The sequence below is a fragment of the Pan paniscus genome, chromosome 1 (genome assembly GCF_029289425.2).
Source record: "Pan paniscus chromosome 1, NHGRI_mPanPan1-v2.0_pri, whole genome shotgun sequence".
Taxonomy (NCBI): Eukaryota; Metazoa; Chordata; class Mammalia; order Primates; family Hominidae; genus Pan; species Pan paniscus.
In genome coordinates this window covers 22036226-22060674 of record NC_073249.2, presented here as the reverse complement: position 1 = coordinate 22060674, position 24449 = coordinate 22036226, and the positions used below count along the sequence as shown (strand labels likewise).

Genomic DNA, 24449 nt, shown 5'->3' with positions numbered 1-24449 from the left:
GTCAGGGGATGAGAAGAAGGGAAATGGGGAGTTATTGTTCCATGGATAGAGTTTCAGTTTGGGATGATAAAATAGTTTTGAAAATGGATAGTGGTGATGGTTGCACAACCACGTATTTGTACTTAATGCCACTAAATTATACACCTCAAAATAAAGTGGTAAACTTTGTTATGCATATTTTACCACAGTAAAAAAATTAGCAAGTATTTAAAAATCTACATTTTTCTTTGAACTGTCTCTTTATATCTGATATGGTTTGGCTTGGTGTCCTCACCCAAATCTCATCTTGAATTGTACTCCCATATTTCCCACATGTTGTGGGAGTGATCTGGTGGGAGATTCTTGGATCATGGGGACAGTTTCCCCTCTGCTGTTCTCGTGGTAGTGAATAAGTCTCATCAGATCTGATGGTTTGATAAGGGGAAACCTGTTTCACTTGGCTATTATTCTCTCTCCTGCTGCCGCCATGTGAGATGTGCCTTTCAATTTCCACCATGATTGTGAGGCCTCCTCAGCCTTGTGAAACTAAGTCCAGTAAACCTCTTTCTTGTAAATTGCTGAGTCTTGGGTATGTCTTTATCAGCAGCATGAAAATGCACTAATACAACATTTTTTGTCCATTTTTCAATTTTGCTGCTGGTCTTTTAATAATTTATGATAGCTTTATATATACATTACCCAAATTAGCTCTTTGTCTGTTATATATGTTGGAGATTTCCCCAGTCTGTTGACTTTTGACTTTGAGGCATTTTTCTCTCATAGAAAGTTTTAATTTTTATGGAGTCAAATGCATCAGTCTTCTATTCAATGACTTCTTCATGGGGATGGTGTTTCATTTTAGGATAATAATAAAGTTGTAGATATGGATAAAGCAGATGGTCGTACAACAATGTGAGTATGCTGAATGCCACTGAACTGTACATTTAAACATGATTAAAATGGTAAGATTTATGTTATATATATTTTACCACCAAAAAAGGGCCAGGCTTAGATGTTTATATGTTAGAGGTTTGGAGTAGCTTTGACACCTATTCCTCTCCAGGGCTCTAATTTATAAAGCACCCACACAATAAAAGTAGATATTAACTTCACAAATCTCCATGGCATCTTATAAGCCCCATACCAGAGACTGTCTTGGAAAGCTGATGTGGAAAAACTGGCATAAACTTGAGGTCAATATGAGACTTCTTGTCTCTTCTCATGCTGCTAATAAAGACATACTTGAAACTGGGTAATTTATAAAGGAAAGAAGGTTTAATGGTCTCACAGTTCCACATGGCTAGGGAGGCCTCAAGATCACAATGGAAGGTAAAGAAGGAGCAAAGTCATGTCTTACATTGTGGCAGGCAAGAGGGAAGTGAGAGCCAAGTTAAGTGGGAAGCCCCTTATAAAACCATCAGATCTCATGAGGACTCACTCAATATAATAACGGTATGGGGAAACCACCCCCCATGATTCATTTCTCTCCACCTGGTCCCACCCTTGACACATAGGGAATATCACAATTCAAGGTGAGATGTGGGTGGGGACACAGAGCCAAACCATGTTATTCCATCCACAGCCCCTCCCAAATCTCATGTTCTCACATTTCAAAACCAATTTTGCTTTCCCAAAGTCTTAACTCATTTAAACATTAACTCAAAAGTCCATACTCCAAAGTCTCATCTGAGACAAGTCCCTTCCACCTATGAGCCTGTAGAGTCAAAAGAAAGTTAGTTACTTCCTAGATACAGTGGGGGTACAGACATTGGATAAATACACCTGTTCCAAATGTGAGAAGCTGGCCAAAATGAAGGGGCTACAGGCCCCACGCAATTCCAAAATCCAGCGGGGCAGTCAATTCTTAAAGCTCTGAAATGATCTCCTTTGACTCCATGTCTCATGTCCAGCCAGGTCTTGCTGATGCAAGGCTGCCCACAGCCTGGGGCAGCTCTGTCCCTGTGGCTTTGCAGGGTACAGCCTTTCCCCCTCAGCTGCTTTCATAGGCTGGCATTGTGTGTCTGGGGCTTTTTCAGGTGCACGGTGCAAGCTGTAGGTGGATCTACCATTCTGGGATCTGGAAGATAGTGGCCTTCTGCTCACAGCTCCACTAGGCAGTGCCCCAGTGGGGACTCTGTGTGGGGACTCGAACCCCACATTTTCCTTCCACACTGCTCTAGCAGAGGTTATCCAGAAGGGCTGTACCCCTGCAGCAAATCTCTGCCTGGACATCCAGGCATTTCCATACATCCTGTGAAATCTAGGCACAGGTTCCTAAACCTCAATTCTTGACTTCTACACACCTGCAGGCCCAACACCATGTGTAAGCCACTAAGGCTTGAGGCTTGTACCTCTGAAGCAATGGCCTGAGCTGTACCTTGGTCCCTTTTAGTCATGGTTGGAGTGACTGGGACGCAGGGCACCATGTCCCAAGTCTGCACACTGCAGGGGGCCTCTAGACCTGGCCCAGGAAACCATTTTCTCCTCCCAGGCCTTTAGGCCTGTGATGGGAGGGGCTGCTGTGAAGGTCTCTGACATGCCTTGGAGACATTTTCCCCACTGTCTTGGTGATTAACATTCAGCTCCCTGTTGCTTATGCAAATTTCTGCTGTGGGCTTGAATTTCTCCCCAGAAAATGAGTTTTTTCTTTTCTACTGCATCATCAGGCTGCAAAGTTTTCAAACTTTTATGCTCTGCTTCCTCTTTATTTTGAGATGGAGTTTCACTCTTGTCCCCCAGAATGGAGTACAATGGTGTGATCTCGGCTCACTTCAACCTCCGCCTCCTGGGTTTAAGTGATTCTCCTGCCTCAGCCTCCTGAGTAGCTGGGATTACAGGTGCCTGCCACCATGCCTGGCTAATTTGTCTATTATTAGTAGAGACAGGGTTTCCCCATGTTGGTGAAGCTGGTCTTGAACTCCTGACCTCAAGTAATCCACCCACCTTGGCGTCCCAAAGTGCTAGGATTACAGGCATAAGCCACCATGCCTGGTCCCTCTGTGTCCTCTTAAATGTTTTGCTGTTTAGAAATTTCTTCTGCAAGATACCCTAAATCATCTCTCTCAAGTTCAAAGTTCCACAAATCTCTAGGGCAGGGGCAAAGTGCCACCAGTCTCTTTGCATAGCAAGAGTGACCTTTACTGCAGTTCCCAAGAAGATCCTCATCTCCATCTCAGACCACTTCAGTCTGGACCTTATTGTTCACATCACTGTCAGCAACTTGGTCAAAGCCATTCAACAAGTCTCTAGGAAGTTCCAAACCTTCCAACATCTTCCTGTTTTCTAAGCTCTCCAAACTGTTCCAACCTCTGCCTGTTACCCAACTCCAAAGTCACTTCCACATTTTGGGGTGTCTTTACAGCAGCACCCTACTCCTGGGACCAATTTACTGTATTAGTCTGTCCTCACACAGACATACCTAATAAAGACATACCTGAGACTGGGTAATTTATAAAGTAAAGGAGGTTTAATGGACTCACAGTTCCACATGGCTGAGGAGGCCCCACAATCATGGCAGAAGGTGAAAGAGGAGCAAAGTCACACCTTACATGGCAGCAGGCATGAGAGAAGTGAGAGCCAAGTGAAGGGGGAAGCCCCTTATAAAATCATCAGATCTTGGGAGAACTCAGTCACTACCATGAGAACAGTATGGGGGAAACTGCCCCATGATTCAATTACCTCCACCTCGTCCCATCCTTGACACATGGGCTTTATCACAAATTAAGGTAAGATTTGTGTGGGGACACAGAGCCAAACCATATAACCCTATCCCCTATTCTGGAACTAGATGGAGGAACATACGCATGCAGGTTCACCTGGAGAGATGAGATGGGGCAAGCAGAACAGTCTTGCCCAAATCATCCCATAAGCCTGGACCTTGAGCCCTCTCACATGCTGTCAGGCATGTATCATACCAAGAAAGGAGGCTAGGAGGGTACTGTATCTACCTGTATACAGGGAGCTATGAAATATCTGAGCTGAGAATGTGACACACGAGAGGACAGAGGCAGTATGACCTTTACACAGTGACCTGGCTCAAAATTTCCGGCTTGCATTAACCTGGTGAGTTCCTCTTTCTCTCCGAGGTAGGTAAACTAGAGGGGTGAAGTGGGAGTTGGGGATAATTTTGGGTAGTATTTATTCTGTGTTCTAAATAAGAAAACCATAAATGCCCTCTTTCAGGGTCCAAACATTAGATGAAAAAACCTCTTTGTCATTTCAGTCATGTACTGTGGACCCCAGCCGAGTAGTATACAAATGTTAATTTATACTTTCTGCATAGTGTGAGCTTTTTCAGTTTTATGATGTAGCTGATTAAGTCCTCTCATGTTACTAACTGGGGACCAGGCTGCTGAATGTCACAACAGGTGGCTAGCATGTCTGTGAAGGGCAGAAACTGGAGGAACAAACAGCTGGCAGAGGCCAGCTAGTAAGGACGCAGTGCCCACTTCATAGAGGACTCAACACTTAAAAGACAAGATAAGCAAATGCCAGGCTGCCTCACTAGTCATGCCCCTAAATAGAAAGACAAAACTCCTCTACAGAATGTGTGTGTACACACCTAAATACACACACACAGCTACATGCAAAGGGAAAGGGCTTGGAAGAAACCAAATCCACCTCTGAACACCAGTTACTTCTGGGAAAGGGGCAGGTGAAGCCAACTGTCCCCATTACCTTTTAAACTGATGAGCCTGTGGTAACTTTGCACGCTTTGGGTTATTACACAAGCCCTGCAGAACTGAACCACCAACAACCACTTGCACAACTTTTCCTGATGCCAGATGATGACTTCCCTCAAAGTTCAGTCCCACCACCTGCCTCCCATGCAGGGGGCTACTGGCCTCCTGGGGTGCAGTCCTGGTCCCATGTAGGGGGCCACTGGCCTCCTGGGGTACAGGGTTCCAGGCTAAATCCACCCCACAGATTCCTGGTGAAACTAGCATGTGTCCAAGGGGTTTTCCCAAGCCTGGGCCATGTGCCTACCACAGAAATATGTCTGTGCTTGCTCCCCTAGGACAGGCTCCCTTTTCCTTCAGTTGGAATGAGGGGTAGGGAAGATTTCATGGTGTCTGGTAGAGGTTAGATATGCTGAATCTGATGTGCTGTCAGAAAAGCTCCCCGGAGTCAGGTGCATTCTCAGCACGTGGTGTGTGTTGCCCCTTCAAGCTGCGAGAATCCCAGAAGGCGGGTGCTACTGCAACCCCCATTTATAGGTAAGCAGAGGTCAGGTGATCTACAGCAGGCCAAGAAGCTAAGAGGCCAACAGGCTGGATCTGCATTTCGCTTGCAGAGGCCCCTGCCTGGCTGCCTGAGGCTGCTCTTGAGACTCCTCCTGCCTCCTCCTCTTCCCTCTGCAGCTACACCAGCTTCTACCCACAGCTGTGCTCCAGGTGGGGAACATCTATGGGCACACCATGGCACAGCTGCTCAAAAACCGCAGCGTGTAGTACAGCCCCTGCTTCATGCTGTCTCCCATGTCCAAGCCCAAGTTCATCTAGGGCTTTAGCAAGACCAAGCTACACTGAATTCCCTGATAGTAGATAATCCCCTACAATCCCCTCTACATGGGTAAGCCACCAGGCCTTGGCCCTGCTCCCTCCTGGCCCCACCATTCTGCCTCAATTGCTTACATGCTACTCTGTCTGTACTGTTTTGAAACTCTACAAGGATGTTGAGATTCTGAGCTGACTCCCACTGAAGGAGGAAAACCACCAGCAGCCACTAGGTTCTGCTTTCTGGAAGCTTCATGCCCCTTCCCCCATGGCCCACCATGCTAGCCAGGCTGGAAGGGGTACTCCTGAGACTTGAGAAACCCAGACCTGCAGCTGGCATATGAACAAAAGGCCCCTAAGAGGACCACTCCCAGCCATGAAGCCCCAGGTGGAACCAGGTGATTGGAAAATACACAGGAGCCAAGCCTGGGCCCCACTCAGACCCAGGTGGGAACTGCAGCAGTGACTTGCCCCTTCTGCCACTCTGGCTGAACCATTGCAGGAGGAAGGAACATCTGACACCACCCATGAGTGGAGACACTAGGTGTGGGCAGCTTCCAGTGGTTGCTGCAGCTGAACCTTCCCAACCAGATCCATGTAAGGCCATCTCAGGTGGGTGCAGGCCTGGGCTGCGCTGGGCAAGGACACCCCTCAGAGGGTGAGAGCCAGTGAGGAGAGCTGTCACAGAGGCCCATTTTCCTGCTCTGAGAACAGGTTGGGGCAGTAAGGGGGACTTCTCTCACTTCCTAGCTGCTTCCAGGAGCCCATCTTTTCTGAAGATGAGACACTCCCCTGCTTGCCTGTTCCAATTTGGCTTCAAGAGGCAGTTGCCAGCATTGAGGGAAATGAGCCTCACCTGCCTTCCCTGACGCATCTGAGGCAGGTGGGTAGGCCTAGGGGAAGGCCAAGGGGATCTGGGGTAGGACCTAAACATATGCCCAACCCCAGGCTATGCTGGCTTCATCCTCCCAATCCACTTGTGTGAGGGTGTGAGTTACCAAGAGGGTATCATACAGGCCATGGATGAGTTCGACAAGAGCCAGGTAGAAGAGCACTGTCCTGGGTGTGCTCCTGAGCACCCAGCTCACATCCATCTTATTTGACAGCTTCCGTGAGGCAGGCCTTGAAGTCCAGGCTCCCTGAGAGGCCTGGGAAAGAGGCTGTGGCTCAAGGGCCTGACCCCAAAGGTACGACTTCCACCTCTCTCATCCTGACAGCCTTGTATTCTCCTCCTGCTTTGAAGCAGGGGATAGGGGAGACCAGAGGCAGTGTACATTAATCACTTTTCCAGAGTGCCATCCCTCCAACCTGGGGCAGGACAGACCCCTGTGTGGGCATTTTCCTCACTGGTTGCCAGATTCCCAGTTCCTGTTCAGAAACTGCACCTGTGCCCTGGAGAGACTGCACTGAGCACACAGGCCCAGCGACCACATGTACAGCCCCCAGGGCCTAATTCCCTTCTATATGGGACCTAATTCCCTTCTGCATGCATGTGAGTACACAGTGGGCTTGATTCCTGCCAACTAGTCTCCGACCCTGCCAGATATCCGTGTGCCAACATGATTAGGGGGAAGAGGTCACACTGACACACCCAGGCTATCATGGGGAAGGGGTAGCTGGGGCTCTATTTGACCACCCTTTATTGCTGGTTCAGGACCAGCTGTGTTACTACATTGTCTCCAAGGTCCCACCTTGGGGTAGAATTGCCCAACCCTTTTGGAAGTGGGGGGAGCGGTGGGCAGCACTGGCCACTTTTAAGTTACAAACAGAGGCCAGCTGGTCCTGGGGAGGAGCAGCCAGGCTTTCCTTCAGGAAGCAGGTTCCCTACTAAGCAGATAACCAAGGCCCAGGGCAGCCTCAAGTTCCTGTGAAGCATGCCTGCCATGTCCATAGTCCATACTGATCCCGCCAGGAACCACTGGAATGCTTGTTCCTTGGCATAGAAGCCCAAGTCAGCTGCAACCTTGCAGCACAATTACACACATCTGCCAGCAGTACCCAGAGGGCCTATAGAAAGTGCAGGTGAAAGCAGATGCTAAGAGAATGCTCTATTAGGCAAAACCACATACTATGAAAAGGCTTTAAAACACAACAGGAGGAGATGTGAAGACACAAACAAGTGCCTAGTGACACATGGCTATCAGAATACACTATAAGAACCCACACCGCTTCCCCACTTTACCCAGAAAAGGCAGGCTCTAGGCCACCTCCTCCTCCTCGGCTGTGGCGTCCTGGTACTGCTGATACTCAGACAGCAGGTTGTTCATGTTGCTCTTGGCCTCGGTGAACTCCATCACGTCCATGCCCTCGCCCGTGTACCAGTGCAGGAAGGCCTGGAACACACTTGAACAGCTCCCGGATGGCCGTGTTGTTGCCAATGCAGGTGGCCATTTTTAGCCCCTTGGGTGGGATGGCACAGATAGCCGTTTTCACATTGTGAGGGAGCCAATCAGCAAAGTAGCTGCTGTTCTTATTTTGAATATTGAACATTTGCTCATCCACCTCCCTCATGGACACACAACCTCTGAAAATCGCAGGCACCGTTAGGTAGTGGCCATGATGGGGCTCACAGGCAACAATCATATTCTTAGCATCAAACATCTGCTGGGTGATCTCAGCCACAGTCAGGGACTGGTATTACTGGCTGCCCCGGCAGGTCAGTGGGGCAAAGCCAAGCATGAAGAAGTGCAGCCAGGAAACTAGGATCACGTTCGTGGCCAGCCTTCGCAGATCAGTATTCAGCTGGCCTGGGAAGCACAGGCACGTGGGGACCCCACTCTTGGTAGCAGACACCAGGTGATTCAGGTCACCGTAGGTGGGTGTGGGCAGTTTTAGGGTTCTGGAACAGATGTCACACAGAACTACAGAGCTTCACTATCAATGCAAAAGGTCTCATCTGCATTTTCTATGAGCTGGTGGACTGAGAGGGTGGCATTGTAGGGCTCCACCATGGTGTCTGACACCTTGGGCAAAGGCAGAACACTGAATGTGTTTATGATCCTGTCTGGGTACTCCTCCCAGATCTTACTGATGAGAAGGGTATCCATCCGAGACCCGATATCCCCACCCAGAGAGTGGGTAAGCTGGAAACCCTGCAGGCAGTCACAGCTCTCAGATTCTTTTTTCACAACATCCATCAGCGACTCCTTCAGCTCTGCACCTTCTGTGTAGTGCCCCTTGGCCCAGTTGTTCCCGGCCCCACACTGACCTGTAAGACAACACAGCAAGTCACTGGATGGCCAGATATACAGTCATCAGGGGTCACCACAATGCAAAAAAGGGCCAAGTGTCACGTGTGAGGTGAAAGTACCAATCACCCTGCAGGTGGAGCAGGTGGACCTCCCTCCCCCAGAGCTGAAGGACAGCAGCCTCCCCTGTTAGAAATTAAGTCAGGAGCCGAACCTGAGACAGCCTAACACAACAGACCTGGCTGCAGGTGGCTCCTGCCCATCCCCAAGAAAAGCAGCAGCCACTGCCCCCAGCCCAGCTCCCTGCAGAAAGATTGCATCAGCAGCTCCTCTCAGACAGACAGCTGGGCCTTCCTCCCAAAGACCGTTTAGGAGAAGGAGATTGAGTGACTCAGGATAGGAGGGTGTTCAGGGGCCCTAGCTCCACAGTTCCCACAGCGATGACTTTGGGGCACTCCTTGAATTTGAGCGGCCCTGCCTAAGGAGCCTCACCCCAGTCCTCACCCGCAGCTCACCGAAGATGAAGTCGTCTGGCCTGAAGATCCTCCCGAAGGGCGCTGAGCACACAGAGCCGATGGTGCCCGGCTCCACATCCACAAGCACAGGGCGGGGCACGTACCTGCCACCTGAGTGGGGCGGGAGGGCATCAGCAAGGAGAGGGCTGCCATTCCCAGGAGGGCGGCTGGGGAAGGACAGGGGTCTCACCGCTGGCCTCGTTGTAGTACACGTTGATGCGCTCCAGCTGCAGGTCCCTGTCCCCATGGTAGGTGCCAGCAGAGTCGATGGCATGTTCATCAGAGATCACCTCCCAGAACTGCGAGAGACACGAGGGGCCAAACAGGCCAGGGCTGAGTCACGGAGGCCAGGGAGCCCGAGGCTCCCCAGCCCCTCTCCCATCCCCACCCCCAGGCCGCTGGATCCCTGGGGGTCCGCCCTGGCTGCCTACCCAGCCACCCAGCTCCACCGTGTCCCAGGCGGGGAGTCCAGGGGCCGCAATACAGCCCCAGCAGCTGCCAACATCTTCTCGAGCCACCTGGCAGCCCCGCGCTCTGCCCTCAGAGCCCCGGCCACCAACCTTGGCGCCGATCTGGTTCCCGCACTGCCCGGTCTGCCATAGCACGATCTCCCTCATGGCCACTGCTGGACTAGGGCGGCAGGAGAAACGCGAGGAGGCGCAGCGACAAGGCCAGTGCTCCGCCAACGCTAAAATAACCCCGCGTCCACCTCCCCCAGCCTCAGATTGGGCTCCCAGAATAAGCAACAGCTTTACTTCCACACAGGTGTACCCACCTGTGAATCCCTTGGCGTTCAAGGTCTGTTGGAGAGCTCAGGTGGCCTTGCTGTGGTCCTTTCCACGTTGGGGAAAGCTGGTCAGCTGGAGAACTCCCTCCCATGTCTTTAGTAAGGCTAAATCCCTAGCTGAGCTGAAACGGAATTTTCCTCCCGTGTGGAGGGGAAGCCTTTTGTTTCCGTGTTCACAGAGTGCCTTTGCACCTGTCCCACATTGATGACATATTTTTGTAATTGATGAGTCCTTTTCTATTAGGAGATCTGTGGTTAGGAAAGGCCTCCCCTATGTTAACTCAACAGGATGTAATTATAAGTTTTCCTTTGGAGCAGCTCAAACCCGGAGTAAGCTATGGGTGTTAGAGATAGTCAGGCCTCTGACTTAGCTAGAATCTTCTTTAGAGTATGATTAACCCTTTCACCTTCCAGAGGACTGTGGTCTCCATGCAGAGTGAAGGTGATATTGGATTCCTAAAGCTGAGGATAGCTGTTGGGAGACGCCTGCTGTGAAAGATGGGCCATTGTCACTTTGCAGGCCTTTGGATGACCCAAAAGGAGGAATTATTTCCTCTGGTAAACACTTGTCAGATAGGGTGGGGAATGCCTGGATCTAACCAGTGAATGTATCAGTAAGCATTAGCAAATATTTGAATCTCCTGCAGAAAGGCATCTGAGTAAATCAGAGTTGCCAGTCCTCACCTGGATAGGTTCCTCAATGTTGGACAGGTTTAACTGGAGGAGGTGAAAATTGCTGGGTCTTTGGGTTATGTCAGACACAGCGCTCACAGGGCTGAGTCACCTGTTTTAGCGTCTTGAAAAGATTTATCCCCATAAACAAATGAGACATTAACTGAAGCAAAGAATCCCTTCTATGGTGGAAAGAATCATGAAAGTGCTTAATTATTTTCCTACAATTCGTACTCGGCATTAGTAACTTATTACCATCAGTCAGCCAGCCAGAGGGATCCTGGACTGAACTGCAATCCCTGGCCCATTTTTGTTCTTTTTCAGAGTGTTCTGGCCCAGCTCTATGTACGCTGAGCAGCATGCCCATAAGCTTCATTGGCCCTTTCAGTGCAGTGGCCTTGGCTGACACATCTGTGAGGGCATTTCCTTTTACACGGTCAGTCTCTCTTTTGATGTCCTCTGCAATGAATTACAGCCACTTTTTTTTTTTTTTTGGTGGCAAAGCAGCATTCTAACAAGCTCAAAATCTGAGTAATGTATGGAAAAGCCCTTGGTGGTCAGGAGTCCCTACCTATTCCAAATTGCAGCATAAGCATGAAGCACTAAAAAATCATACTTGGAATCAGTGTAAAAGTTAACTTTTAAGTCCTTTCCCAACTGCAGGGCTCTGGTAAGTTTAATTGACTCAGCTTTTTGAGCTGAGGTAGAGGCCAGCAAGGCTTGTGCCTTGATTATCTTGTGCCAACTAATAATAGCATACCTAGCCCTCCTGTTTTCCTGATGCATAAGACAACCTGCATCTCTTAACCACTCTTCCTTGGGATGGTCAAGGGGCTCATCTCTCTTAAGTCTGGCCTGCTAGAATAAATTTGTTTCATAACCCGTGACGTGGTTTGGCTGTTAAATCTTATCTTGAATTGTAGCTCCCATAATTCCCGTGTGTCGTGGGAGGGACCCAGTGGGAGGTAATTGAATCAGGGGGCGGGTCTTTCCCATGCTGTTCTTGTGACAGTGAATAAGCCCATGAGATCTGATGGTTTTATTTTTTTTTATTTTTTTATTTTTTGAGACATAATCTTGCTCTGTTGCCCAGGCTGCACTGCAGTGGCGTGATCTCGGCTCACTGCAACCTCTGTCTCCTGGGTTCAAGCGATCCTCCTGTCTCAGCCTCCCGAGTAGCTGGGATTAGAAGCGCCCACCACCAAGCCTGGCTAATTTTTGTATTTTTAGTAGAAACGGGGTTTCACCATGTTGGCCAGGCTGGTCTCCAACTCCTGACCTCGGGCGATCCACCCGCCTCGGCCTCCCAAAGTGCTGGGATTACAACTGATGGTTTTATAAATGGGAGTTTCCCTACACAAGCTCTTTTTGCCTGCTGCCATGTAAGAGAGGTGATTTTGCTCCTCATTTGCCTTCTGCCGTGATTGTGAGGCCTCCCTAGCCATGTGGAACTGTCAGTCAATTGAACCCCTTTCCTTTATAAATTACCCAGCCTCAGGCATGTCTTTGTTAGCAGCAGGAGAACAGACTAATACAACCTGTATGCCAGAAAGGTTGGGAGCACTTGTGGACCCTGGCAGATAAGTAGCTGGGTTTATGGTTTGGCAGACTTTAAGGGTTATGTCTGGAGTGTCTAGCAATAAGGCCTGATACTTTAATAAATGTTCTCTTATTATCCACTGGTGCCCTTTAGCTTCTAGGACCACCTTCCCTTGATGTGGGGTTGAAAACCTTTAGGTGCTGTCCTCGTGCTAGTTCATTATCTTTGCCTACTAGAAAAGTTGCAGCAGCAACAGCTCTAAAACATCCAGGCCACCCTGAGGCCACCTGACCTATCTGCTTAGAAAAGTATGTTACAGCCCTTGGAATGTTCCCCAGTTTTGGGACAAGATTACCCAGGGCCTATGCCTTGCTTTTTGGCCACATAAAGATAAAATGGTTCATCCAACTTGAGGACTCCCACAGCTGCAGCAGAGCCCAATTTCTCTTTGAGAGTATTGAAGCTTTGCTTGCAGTTCTCATTATATTCAAGGAGCTCTAAATCTTTCCCTTTTAGTGTATCCCATAAATGCTTGGCTACACGTCCAAATCTGGGCACCCATAAGCAGCAGTACCCAGCCATCCCCTAAAAAGGCCCACAGTCATTTGTTGGACTGTGACTCTTGAATGACTAAAAGAGCTTTTTTACTTCTAGGGATGTTGATCAGTTCCAGAGGTGAATACAGATTTCAAATATTGGAGCCGTTGAGTCCAAATCTGAGCTCTGTATGTTGATACCGTATATCTGCTAGTTCCCAGGAAATTTATCAGTTTAACAGTATTATTATCCGAGTCTTCTTTAGTTGGGCTAGCAATGAGTAAGTCACCTAGATACTGAATAATGGTGCCTGTTTGCAACTGTAAATTTCTTAAGTCCTTAGCTAGGGCATTTTCAAATAAGTGGGGGCTATTCCAGAACCCTTCAGAGAGGACCATCCAGGTTAGTTTTGAGGTTGAATGAGTATCTGGATCAGTCCATTCAAAGGCAAACATATTGTGAATCTGGATACATTGAGATGCAGAAAAATGCATCTTTCAGAACTAAGAATGTAAACCAGCTTGGATCCCCCGGGACTTGGGTAAGGATTGGGGACAATTGGGTGTATGGAGACAACAGCTGCATTTATTAATGCTCTAAGGTTTCTGACAAATCTGTACTTGCCAGATTAGGCTTTTGATCTGGTAACATGGGAGTATTGTAAGGAGACTCTCATGGCCTTAACAAGTCATACGGCAAGAATTTGGCAATAAGGAGTTGAATTTCCCATCATGCTTCTTGCCTTAAAGTGTATTGTCTCTTCCAAGGGTGAGGAGCACTAGGCCGAAGTTGGATTTGAGTGTGGGGGGGTGTTTAGTGTGTTTCCCAGAGCCTGTGTGGCCCAAACCTCAGGATTTACTTACGAGAACACCTCAGGTGGTAAATGTGACAGCTCATCCTTAACTTCTTTTTTTCCCCTGAGGGGTCAGGAATAAAAGTCACACTTTCTCTGCTTTATGATCTGTGAAGGTCACCATGGCTTGGTCACTGGAGTCAATAAAGCTCTCCCCAGTGAGAGGTCAGGCATTCAGACAATACTAGAAAGCAGATGAGAAGCCCAGAGGCCCTGGAGAACAACTTAGAAGATAAGAAAAGCAGTGTTTTCCGACTTGTCCATCATGAGAAGACAGGAGCCCATCGTATTGAATCAGGACAGAGTCATCTGCCCCCATATCTAATAAGAAGTTAATACTCCTACCTGCCACTTCAAGAGTAACCTGAGATTCCTCCACCTCTCAATGGCTAATAGTCCAGTGGGAGTGGAGGCAGGAAGTATCAGGCCCTACCACTTTTGGGTCTGCTGGGCTCTGATGATGGCTCTCTTGGAAGCACAGTGCATTCCCTTTGGTAGTGGCTGACCTTCTTACAGAGGGCACATTGATTTATACCCAAGGCACAGTGGCCCAGAGGCCCAGACTTGGACTTTAACCTTCTCACTTCCTCTGCGAGGACCAGGGGTTAAGGGGCTGGCTCTGAAGTGGTGGAGAGCACAAGGCTGCAGCTAGAAGCTGGGCCTTTGGGGAGGTTTGTTTTATTTTATGTTTTCTCTGCCCTATTGCTGTGATTAAAGACTGCAAAAGCCAAGTCTAAAAGTGGATTATTGGGAGTCTGGAGGCCTAATGCTGCTTTTTGCAGCTTCCTGCAGATATCGGAAGCAGACTGGATTATAAAATGAACTCCTAGCAATGCCTGTCCCTTCTTGGAGTCAGGGGCAGTGTTAGTGTATTTCCTCAAAGTCTAAATTATTCACCCTTGTAATAAGGCTAGGTTTTCATCTTTTCTCTGAGTAATTTTCCTGACTTTATAAAAATTAAAAAGCTTCATCACACATCACACTTTTTTATTCCTTCAAGGAGTCAAGTGATCATAATTTTTTTCTCTATATATCCTACTCTCTTCCTAATTCATTCCTCTTTTCTAGATCCTAATTCTCTTTTGGGTCCTGGTCAGGAACCGCTGTGCCTCCTACTTGATAGGTGTCATGTCCCTGGATGCAGGCTGCCACCCTATTAGCATGTGCTCTTGCCAATCCCATAATACACTGCTTTTCTACCATGCAGCAGGTAGACATAAATATATGCAAATCTTGCCTGGTCAAATCATACATCAAGGTTAGCCTCTTCAACTTGTCTATGAATTTTCCTGGATCCTCTGAAAACTGTTTAAGTTTTTCCTTGCATATGGCTAATTCAGACATAGAAAAGTTTACATATACCAATATTGTGTCCCCATCAGCATCTGCCACTTCCCAGAGCAGGCAAAGATTCAACTTTGCCAGCTGATAAGAGGCCCCACTGCAAGTTGTTCTGGTGAGGCTCGGGTCTTTGAGAGTGGGTATGTATGTAAGACAGGACTCGAAGGTCAGGGAGGAGATGATGACCGGACACTAGATTACCCTGGAAAACCAAAAGGACTTAATAACATGTTGCACACCTCACCGGAACTGGAAGGAGTCTGTGTTCTTACGGCGTGCTTGGACTTGCAGGGGAGAGTTCAGCCCCAGCTAAGAAAAGCCTAATATTAAGAGGCACTTGCATTAAAGGGTAATCAATTATGTCCAGTTCCTCTTTTGTCTTTTCCTCCATCAAACAAATACAAGCCCATTTTAATTTTTTATCCTGACTAAGCATCAGAGAAGCCTGTACATAGTGTATTTCCTCCCATTTAATTTCTCTTCTATAAGACAAATTAAGCTGCAAAAAGAGGAGTCAGACCAAACAGGGGAAATGGGAAGGCTGTAACTTGTGTATTGTAATGTATTAGCCCATTTTCTCACTGCTATGACAAAACTGACAAAACTCTTTCAGGGAAAACGTGACATGCTGGCTTTAGAAAGTAGGGTCCAGCTGTCCTTTAGCAGCCCATCAAAGATTACCTTCTGGTTAAGAAATGAGAGAAAACTGTTAAGGAAAAGTCTCATGTTCTTCATCTTGAGGCTAATTGTTTCCAGGGGGTTGTTGGAAAAGAGGCTGTCGCTAAACAGGTATAGCTGATCTTGTCATGCAGGGCTGTTAAATACCACATTTCAACTTCTAATCATAATGATGGAGAGGTTATTGTTGATCTTTTCTGATAATTAAGGTGCAAAAATACTAGGTTCCATGACATCTCTTTTTTCCAGTGTCCCTGGGACCAGTGGCAAATTAAACAAGCCATCAACTGAAAGTCAGAGGATCGTTGAGGAAGGTAAAAGCTTAACTGTTTGGGGCCTCCTTCCTGTGGCAGCCTCCGGGCTGTTACAAAACAGAGGCGGTGAGCAGACAGGCGACAAGATGCAGAGCACTCAGGTGAGGGACAGAAAGCACAAGGCGGACAGTCCAAAAAGACAAAGTGGCAAACATCTTGTTTAGTCAAATTCATTCTTCTCAATATACCCCAGGGCCTCTGTGAGCTTGGCCTCTAATCTGAGTATGACACCCCCGGGCCTCTAACTTTTTGGGCTGAGTCTCTCACCCTAACATTATACCCTGGGGCCTCTCGCTTAAGTAATAGTGGATAATCATTCTTGTCCACCAGAATGGCTTCACGACTCTAAAAGATGGCCCACTTGCCCAGTCAATCAGTGTCAGCAGATTGATTCTGTGTGGATTATTTTCCTTGGAGTGGGGATCTTGTCTTGATGTCCCTTCATGGTGTTACTGAAACATGTTGCTGGAAAAGAGGGTCCTGATACAGACCACAAAGGAGGATTCTTAGATCTTGTGCAGGAAAACATTTGAGGTGAGTCAGAGACCACAGTGCAAGAAGCAAGTTTATTAGAAATGACTCCATTACAGAGTTGGGCATCCTCAGAAAACAAAAGCAGGAATGCAATGTCTTTTGTTAGTGTCTCTATTTATAAGTAACTGTAAAGAGAAAGAGTTACAATTAAACTTGGAAGGTGCAGATGTACTCACTAAAGGCAGGGGTTATTGGTTTTAACAATGACCATTAACCCTTTGACCTAAGCTAGCTCATTAAATTTATCTTTAAGAAAAAATGCTGCACTCCTAGGACATTTATACATTTTTCAGGCTGGATGGAAGATGCCTTGTATGGCCTTAAATTATACCATGGGCTCCTGTCTTCTCATGATGGACAAGTCGGAAAACACTGCTTTTCTTATCTTCTAAGTTGTTCTCCAGGGCCTCTGGGCTTCTCATCTGCTTTCTAGTATTGTCTGAATGCCTGACCTCTCACTGGGGAGAGCTTTATTGACTCCAGTGACCAAGCCATGGTGACCTTCACAGATCATAAAGCAGAGAAAGTGTGACTTTTATTCCTGACCCCTCAGGGGAAAAAAAGAAGTTAAGGATGAGCTGTCACATTTACCACCTGAGGTGTTCTCGTAAGTAAATCCTGAGGTTTGGGCCACACAGGCTCTGGGAAACACACTAAACACCTCCCCCACTCAAATCCAACTTCGGCCTAGTGCTCCTCACCCTTGGAAGAGACAATACACTTTAAGGCAAGAAGCATGATGGGAAATTCAACTCCTTATTGCCAAATTCTTGCCGTATGACTTGTTAAGGCCATGAGAGTCTCCTTACAATACTCCCATGTTACCAGATCAAAAGCCTAATCTGGCAAGTACAGATTTGTCAGAAACCTTAGAGCATTAATAAATGCAGCTGTTGTCTCCATACACCCAATTGTCCCCAATCCTTACCCAAGTCCCGGGGGATCCAAGCTGGTTTACATTCTTAGTTCTGAAAGATGCATTTTTCTGCATCTCAATGTATCCAGATTCACAATATGTTTGCCTTTGAATGGACTGATCCAGATACTCATTCAACCTCAAAACTAACCTGGATGGTCCTCTCTGAAGGGTTCTGGAATAGCCCCCACTTATTTGAAAATGCCCTAGCTAAGGACTTAAGAAATTTACAGTTGCAAACAGGCACCATTATTCAGTATCTAGGTGACTTACTCATTGCTAGCCCAACTAAAGAAGACTCGGATAATAATACTGTTAAACTGATAAATTTCCTGGGAACTAGCAGATATACGGTATCAACATACAGAGCTCAGATTTGGACTCAACGGCTCCAATATTTGAAATCTGTATTCACCTCTGGAACTGATCAACATCCCTAGAAGTAAAAAAGCTCTTTTAGTCATTCAAGAGTCGCAGTCCAACAAATGACTGTGGGCCTTTTTAGGGGATGGCTGGGTACTGCTGCTTATGGGTGCCCAGATTTGGACGTGTAGCCAAGCATTTATGGGATACACTAAAAGGGAAAGATTTAGAGCTCCTTGAATATAATGAGAACTGCAAGCAAAGCTTCAATACTCTCAAAGAGAAATTGGGCTCTGCTGCAGCTGTGGGAGTCCTCAAGTTGGATGAACCATTTTATCTTTATGTGGCCAAAAAGCAAGGCATAGGCCCTGGGTAATCTTGTCCCAAAACTGGGGAACATTCCAAGGGCTGTAACATACTTTTCTAAGCAGATAGGTCAGGTGGCCTCAGGGTGGCCTGGATGTTTTAGAGCTGTTGCTGCTGCAACTTTTCTAGTAGGCAAAGATAATGAACTAGCACGAGGACAGCACCTAAAGGTTTTCAACCCCACATCAAGGGAAGGTGGTCCTAGAAGCTAAAGGGCACCAGTGGATAATAAGAGAACATTTATTAAAGTATCAGGCCTTATTGCTAGACACTCCAGACATAACCCTTAAAGTCTGCCAAACCATAAACCCAGCTACTTATCTGCCAGGGTCCACAAGTGCTCCCAACCTTTCTGGCATACAGGTTGTATTAGTCTGTTCTCCTGCTGCTAACAAAGACATGCCTGAGGCTGGGTAATTTATAAAGGAAAGGGGTTCAATTGACTGACAGTTCCACATGGCTAGGGAGGCCTCACAATCACGGCAGAAGGCAAATGAGGAGCAAAATCACCTCTCTTACATGGCAGCAGGCAAAAAGAGCTTGTGTAGGGAAACTCCCATTTATAAAACCATCAGTTGTAATCCCAGCACTTTGGGAGGCCGAGGCGGGTGGATCGCCCGAGGTCAGGAGTTGGAGACCAGCCTGGCCAACATGGTGAAACCCCGTTTCTACTAAAAATACAAAAATTAGCCAGGCTTGGTGGTGGGCGCTTCTAATCCCAGCTACTCGGGAGGCTGAGACAGGAGGATCGCTTGAACCCAGGAGACAGAGGTTGCAGTGAGCCGAGATCACGCCACTGCAGTGCAGCCTGGGCAACAGAGCAAGATTATGTCTCAAAAAATAAAAAAATAAAAAAAAATAAAACCATCAGATCTCATGGGCTTATTCACTGTCACAAGAACAGCATGGGAAAGACCCGCCCCCTGATTCAATTACCTCCCACTGGGTCCCTCCCACGACACACGGGAATTATGGGAGCTACAATTCAAGATAAGATTTAACAGCCAAACCACGTCACGGGTTATGAAACAAATTTATTCTAGCAGGCCAGACTTAAGAGAGATGAGCCCCTTGACCATCCCAAGGAAGAGTGGTTAAGAGATGCAGGTTGTCTTATGCATCAGGAAAACAGGAGGGCTAGGTATGCTATTATTAGTTGGCACAAGATAATCAAGGCACAAGCCTTGCTGGCCTCTACCTCAGCTCAAAAAGCTGAGTCAATTAAACTTACCAGAGCCCTGCAGTTGGGAAAGGACTTAAAAGTTAACTTTTACACTGATTCCAAGTATGATTTTTTAGTGCTTCATGCTTATGCTGCAATTTGGAATAGGTAGGGACTCCTGACCACCAAGGGCTTTTCCATACATTACTCAGATTTTGAGCTTGTTAGAATGCTGCTTTGCCACCAAAAAAAAAAAAAAAGTGGCTGTAATTCATTGCAGAGGACATCAAAAGAGAGACTAACCGTGTAAAAGGAAATGCCCTCACAGATGTGTCAGCCAAGGCCACTGCACTGAAAGGGCCAATGAAGCTTATGGGCATGCTGCTCAGCGTACATAGAGCTGGGCCAGAACACTCTGAAAAAGAACAAAAATGGGTCAGGGATTGCAGTTCAGTCCAGGATCCCTCTGGCTGGCTGACTGATGGTAATAAATTACTAATGCCGAGTACGAATTGTAGGAAAATAATTAAGCACTTTCATGATTCTTTCCACCATAGAAGGGATTCTTTGCTTCAGTTAATGTCTCATTTGTTTATGGGGATGAATCTTTTCAAGACGCTAAAACAGGTGACTCAGCCCTGTGAGCGCTGTGTCTGAAATAACCCAAAGACCCAGCAATTTTCACCTCCTCCAGTTAAACCTGTCCAACATTGAGGAACCTATCCAGGTGAGGACTGGCAACTCTGATTTACTCAGATGCCTTTCTGCAGGAGATTCAAATGTTTGCTAATGCTTACTGATACATTCACTGGTTAGATCCAGGCATTCCCCACCCTATCTGACAAGTGTTTACCAGAAGAAATAATTCCTCCTTTTGGGTCATCCAAAGGCCTGCAAAGTGACAATGGCCCATCTTTCACAGCAGGCGTCTCCCAACAGCTATCCTCAGCTTTAGGAATCCAATATCACCTTCACTCTGCATGGAGACCGCAGTCCTCTGGAAAGGTGAAAGGGTTAATCATACTCTAAAGAAGACTCTAGCTAAGTCAGAGGCCTGACTATCTCTAACACCCATAGCTTGCTCCGGGTTTGAGCTGCTCCAAAGGAAAACTTATAATTACATCCTGTTGAGTTAACATAGGGGAGGCCTTTCCTAACCACAGATCTCCTGATAGAAAAGGACTCATCAATTACAAAAATATGTCATCAATGTGGGACAGGTGCAAAGGCACTCTGTGAATACGGAAACAAAAGGCTTCCCCTCCACACGGGAGGAAAATTCCGTTTCAGCTCAGCTAGGGATTTAGCCTTACTAAAGACATGGGAGGAAGTTCTCCAGCTGACCAGCTTTCCCCAACGTGGAAAGGACCACAGCAAGGCCACCTGAGCTCTCCAACAGACCTTGAACGCCAAGGGATTCACAGGTGGGTACACCTGTGTGGAAGTAAAGCTGTTGCTTATTCTGGGAGCCCAATCTGAGGCTGGGGGAGGTGGACGCGGGGTTATTTTAGCGTTGGCGGAGCACTGGCCTTGTCGCTGCGCTCCTGCTCCTCCTCGCGTTTCTCCTGCCGCCCTAGTCCAGCAGTGGCCATGAGGGAGATCGTGCTATGGCAGACCGGGCAGTGCGGGAACCAGATCGGCGCCAAGGTTGGTGGCCGGGGCTCTGAGGGCAGAGCGCGGGGCTGCCAGGTGGCTCGAGAAGATGTTGGCAGCTGCTGGGGCTGTATTGCGGCCCCTGGACTCCCCGCCTGGGACGCGGTGGAGCTGGGTGGCTGGGTAGGCAGCCAGGGCGGACCCCCAGGGATCCAGCGGCCTGGGGGTGGGGATGGGAGAGGGGCTGGGGAGCCTCGGGCTCCCTGGCCTCCGTGACTCAGCCCTGGCCTGTTTGGCCCCTCGTGTCTCTCGCAGTTCTGGGAGGTGATCTCTGATGAACATGCCATCGACTCTGCTGGCACCTACCATGGGGACAGGGACCTGCAGCTGGAGCGCATCAACGTGTACTACAACGAGGCCAGCGGTGAGACCCCTGTCCTTCCCCAGCCGCCCTCCTGGGAATGGCAGCCCTCTCCTTGCTGATGCCCTCCCGCCCCACTCAGGTGGCAGGTACGTGCCCCGCCCTGTGCTTGTGGATGTGGAGCCGGGCACCATCGGCTCTGTGTGCTCAGCGCCCTTCGGGAGGATCTTCAGGCCAGACGACTTCATCTTCGGTGAGCTGCGGGTGAGGACTGGGGTGAGGCTCCTTAGGCAGGGCCGCTCAAATTCAAGGAGTGCCCCAAAGTCATCGCTGTGGGAACTGTGGAGCTAGGGCCCCTGAACACCCTCCTATCCTGAGTCACTCAATCTCCTTCTCCTAAACGGTCTTTGGGAGGAAGGCCCAGCTGTCTGTCTGAGAGGAGCTGCTGATGCAATCTTTCTGCAGGGAGCTGGGCTGGGGGCAGTGGCTGCTGCTTTCCTCAGGGATGGGCAGGAGCCACCTGCAGCCAGGTCTGTTGTTAGGTTGTCTCAGGTTCAGTTCCTGACTTAATTTCTAACAGGGGAGGCTGCTGTCCTTCAGCTTTCAGGGATGGAGGTCCACCTGCTCCACCTGCAGGGTGAATGGTGCTTTCACCTCACACATGACACGGCCGTTTTTCGCATTGTGGTGACCCCTGATGACTGTATATCTGGCCATCCAGTGACTCGCTGTGTTGTCTTACAGGTCAGTGTGGGGCCGGGAACAACTGGGCCAAGGGGCACTACACAGAAGGTGCAGAGCTGAAGGAGTCGCTGATGGATGTTGTGAAAAAAGAATCTGAGAGCTGTGACTGCCTGCAGGGTTTCCAGCTTACCCACTCTCTGGGTGGGGATACCGGGTCTGGGATGGGTACCCTTCTCATCAGTAAGACCTGGGAGGAGTACCCAGACAGGATCATAAACACATTCAGTGTTCTGCCTTTGCCCAAGGTGTCAGACACCATGGTGGAGCCCTACAATGCCACCCTCTCAGTCCACCAGCTCATAGAAAATGCAGATGAGACCTTTTGCATTGATAGTGAAGCTCTGTAGTTCTGTGTGACATCTGTTCCAGAACCCTAAAACTGCCCACACCCACCTACGGTGACCTGAATCACCTGGTGTCTGCTACCAAGAGTGGGGTCCCCACGTGCCTGTGCTTCCCAGGCCAGCTGAATACTGATCTGCGAAGGCTGGCCACGAATGTGATCCTAGTTTCCTGGCTACACTTCTTCATGCTTGGCTTTGCTCCACTGTCCAGCCGGGGCAGCCAGCCAGTAGTACCGGGCCCTGACCGTGGCTGAGCTCACCCAGCAGATGTTTGATGCTAAGAATGATGGTTGCCTGTGAGCCCCGTCATGGCCACTACCTGACAGTGGCTGCCATTTTCAGAGGTTGCATGCCCATGAGGGAGGTGGATGAGCAAATGTTCAATATTCAAAATAAGAACAGCAGGTACTCTGCTGATTGGCTCCCTCACAATGTGAAAACGGCTATCCGTGCCATCCCACCCAAGGGGCTAAAAATGGCCACTTGCACTGGCAACAACACGGCCATCCGGGAGCTGTTCAAGTGTGTTCCAGGCCTTCCTGCACTGGTACACGGGCGAGGGCATGGACGTGATGGAGTTCACCGAGGCTGAGAGCAACATGAACGACCTGCTGTCTGAGTATCAGCAGTACCAGGACGCCACAGCCGAGGAGGAGGAGGTGGCCTAAAGCCTGCCCTTTCTGGTAAAAGTGGGGAAGTGGTGTGGATTCTCTAATGTGTTCTGATAGCCATGTGTCACTAGGCACTTGTTTGTGTCTTCACATCTCCTCCTGTTGCATTTTAAAGCCTTTTTATAGTATGTGGTTTTGCCTGATAAAACATCTCAACAGCATCTGGTTTCACCTCCAACTTCTTTCTCTAGGCCCTCTGGGTGCTGCTGCCAGATGGGCATAGTGGTCCTGCAAGGCTGCAGCTATCTTGGTCTTATATGCCCAGGAACAAGCATTCCAGTGGCTCCAGGGTTGGGGGGGTCGGCATGGGCTTTGGACATGGCAGACAGGCTTCACACAAACTTGGGCGTGCCCTGGGCATCTACTTGGTGGGAAACCTGTTCCTGAAGGCAAGCCGCAGCTTATCCCATGTACTGAACTCTGAGGGGACTAGCTGGTCTTCTGTTTTCGGAACTTTAAAAGTGGCCAGTGATCCCGGTGGACAATGTCCCCAAAGTCCCACCTCTGGGTAGGGATATGGCCAGACAGCTGGCCCTGAACCAGCAATGAAGGGTAGGCAAGTAGAGCCTCAGCCACCCTCTCACCATGATGGGTTGAGTGTGTCCGTGTGGCCTCATTTTCTTCATGAGGAGGGCATGGGGTATCTGGCAGGGAGTAGTGGGCAGGAATCAAGCCCACCGTGTACTCACATGCAGTGAAACCCATGTAGAAAGGGATAGGCCCTGGGGGCTGCAGATGCGGTTGCTGGGTCTGTGTAATCTGGGCAGTCTCTAAAGGCACAGATGGGGTTTCTCAACAGGACCTGGGGAGACAGGCAGGTGCTCACAAGTGCTGCTTCCCCCAGCTGGCAACTAGTGAGGAGAAAAATACCCGAGTTGGAGGTCTGACCTGCCTCAGTCTGGAGGGCTGATACACACTGTCTTCTGTCTTCCCTGTCCCCTGCTCCAAAATTTCAGGGCAAAAATAATCCAAGATTGCCAGGATGAAACAAGCAAGGGTGGCACATTTGGTGATAGGCCCTTTAGCTCAGCAGTCTCCTCCGCAGCTTCTCAGGGAGCCTGGACTTCAAGACCTGCTTTGGGGAAGCTTCAAATAAGAGATGTGTGTGTGAGCTGGGTGCTGGGCAGCATGCCAGGACCTGGCTCTTGTACCTGGCTCTTGTAGAACTCGTCCATGGCCTGTGTGATGACCTCTTGGTATCTCCTCCCTGCATCACACAGATAGACAAGATGAAGCTAGCACAGCCTGGGGCTGGGCAGATGAACGGGTTCTATTCCAGGTCCCCTGGGCATACCCACCTGCCTCCGATGTGTCAGGGAAAACGGGTGAGGCTCCTTTCTTTTTGTTCTCTGAATGTTGGCAATGGCCTATTGGGGCCAAATGGGAACAGGCAGGCAGAGTGCCTCATCTTGAAAGACGTGGCTCCTGGAAGGAGTGGGAGAGGTCCCCCTACTCCCCAAACCTATTCTCAGAGCAGGAAAAGGGGCCCCTGTGAC

The 24449-nt window shown here is 48.8% G+C and overlaps 2 pseudogenes; one reads left to right on the top strand and one right to left on the bottom strand.

Moving 5' to 3' along the window:
- Window positions 1–8111: 8111 nt before the first annotated feature.
- Window positions 8112–12717, bottom strand: LOC100984538 (tubulin beta-8 chain-like; annotated as a pseudogene).
- LOC100985206 (tubulin beta-8 chain-like) lies at window positions 9793–24150 on the top strand (annotated as a pseudogene).
- Window positions 24151–24449: the final 299 nt, after the last annotated feature.